At 56.4% G+C, this 1818-nt stretch overlaps 1 pseudogene; it reads left to right on the forward strand.

The window, feature by feature from the left end:
• Nucleotides 1–1346, forward strand: LOC149522481 (butyrophilin subfamily 1 member A1 pseudogene; annotated as a pseudogene).
• The last annotated feature ends 472 nt before the right edge of the window (nt 1347–1818 follow it).

The following is a 1818-nucleotide window of genomic DNA, read 5'->3' on the forward strand; positions in this document are numbered from 1 at the left end:
GGAGGCTGCAGCCTCTGCACACAAATGAGAAGCTGACGAAGCGGGTCCCATTGCCCAGGCTGAGGCGCTGCAGTGACAGCTCGGCTCAGTCTCAGGGCCCAGGGCAGAGGCAGCTCCCTGGGGCCCAGGCCTGTCCCAGCCACAACAGGGCTGCTGGGGAGGGTGAGAAATGGCCCCAGCCGCCCCCAGGGCTGAGCTCTGCCCCTCACGCCCTGATTCTCTCTCCCCAGCGACTGTGACTCTGGATCCAGACACGGCAAATCCCCAGCTCATCCTGTCTGGGGATCGGAAACGTGTGAGATGGGAACTTCCACGGCAGCAACTGCCCCACAACCCAGAGAGATTTGACACTTGGCCCTGTGTCCTGGGCCGTGAGGGGTTCACCTCGGGGAGACATTGCTGGGAGATGGAGGTGGGGGATGGGCGAGACTGGGCTGTGGGGGTGGCCAGAGAGTCTGTGAGCAGGAAGGGACGGATCAGCCTTAGCCCTGAGGGGGGGATCTGGGCTGTGCAATGGTTGGGGGTTCAGTTCTGGGCTCTCACCTCCCCTGTGACCCCCCTGCCACTGAGTCCCCCCCGCAGGATCCGGGTTTGTCTGGACTGTGACCGGGGGCAGGTGACATTTATCGGTGCTGGTGCCGAGGCCCCGATCTTCACTTTCCCGCCGGGCTCCCTTCCTGGGGACAGAATCCGACCCTGGTTCTGGGTGGGGTGGAAATGCCAGCTCAGCCTGTGTCCCTGAAATCAGCCTCTCTGGCCTCACACAGCCCAGTCTCTGTGACCTCACAGGACTCCCCATTACCCAACCCCTGGCCTCTCATCTCTATGATGCCTGAAAGCTTCTCCCCCTCCCTCCCTGCAGCCCCAGAGATAGGAGGGGTAAGGAGAAGGCTCCTTTGGGCTGCTACAGGGGCAGAGGTGGGGGCTGGGCACAGGCAGTATTAACAACTGGGCTGGGGACAGACAGAGGTGGGGGTGGCAGGACACTGAATTAACCAATCAGGGTTTGGGGGGTGGGGGGAAGCTGGAAGCTTAGCAGCAGCAGGGAGCGATTTGTACCAGTCTGTGTCCTGAGAACTCACTGGGGTCTGCAGGCGGAGCTCCAGCCACAGGAGCCAAAGTTGCCTTCCCCTGTGACCGTGGGGCAGTCAGCAACACTTGTAACCTGTGTCCCCCTAAGATTTTCCCTCCCTGAGCAGAGTGAGTTTGATCTCATGCACCAACACTGAGGCCATGGGCGCTTGTTGGGCGTGTGCCAGGAAGAATCATATTTAAACAGAAGACTTCTTGCTTTTGTACAGATAACTTTTGAATAAATGTTTTTCAATTCTATTGCATATGAAAAATGACTTTCAGTCTGTCTCCCTGAGTCCATCTGGGTATTTCCCTTAATATGGGCGTTTTCATTTCTTTGAAGAATGCTGCTATTAGAGATCCTATATTGTGGCATGTTCCAAAACAAAACAAATCACATGTCACCACTGGATTCCTGTAGCAGGTGGGGCACAGCCACACTCCACCGCAGGGAAATCCTGACGGGCCCACTGTGCTGGTTATCTGGTGTAGTCTGGTCGTCTTGCTGGAGCTTGGCAAGGTATTTACAGGGCCCGAGGTCACCTCTTCAGAATGCTCTTTGCGGTAAAGCTGGAGGGAAACTGTTTTTTGTTTGTTTCAACACAGTCGAAAAATGCCGAATTAGAAAAACAGCCTGTTCCTAGATGCCTGAGAATCAGCTGAGCCACGTCCCCCATCCACGAGGGGTTTTTTACTCTCCTCAGATCAAACACGTCTCGTTCTGAGCCCAGACTGAATGGGGAA

The sequence above is a fragment of the Pelodiscus sinensis genome, chromosome 19, assembly GCF_052426305.1.
Source record: "Pelodiscus sinensis isolate ZL-2025 chromosome 19, ASM5242630v1, whole genome shotgun sequence".
NCBI classification, from domain to species: Eukaryota; Metazoa; Chordata; order Testudines; family Trionychidae; genus Pelodiscus; species Pelodiscus sinensis.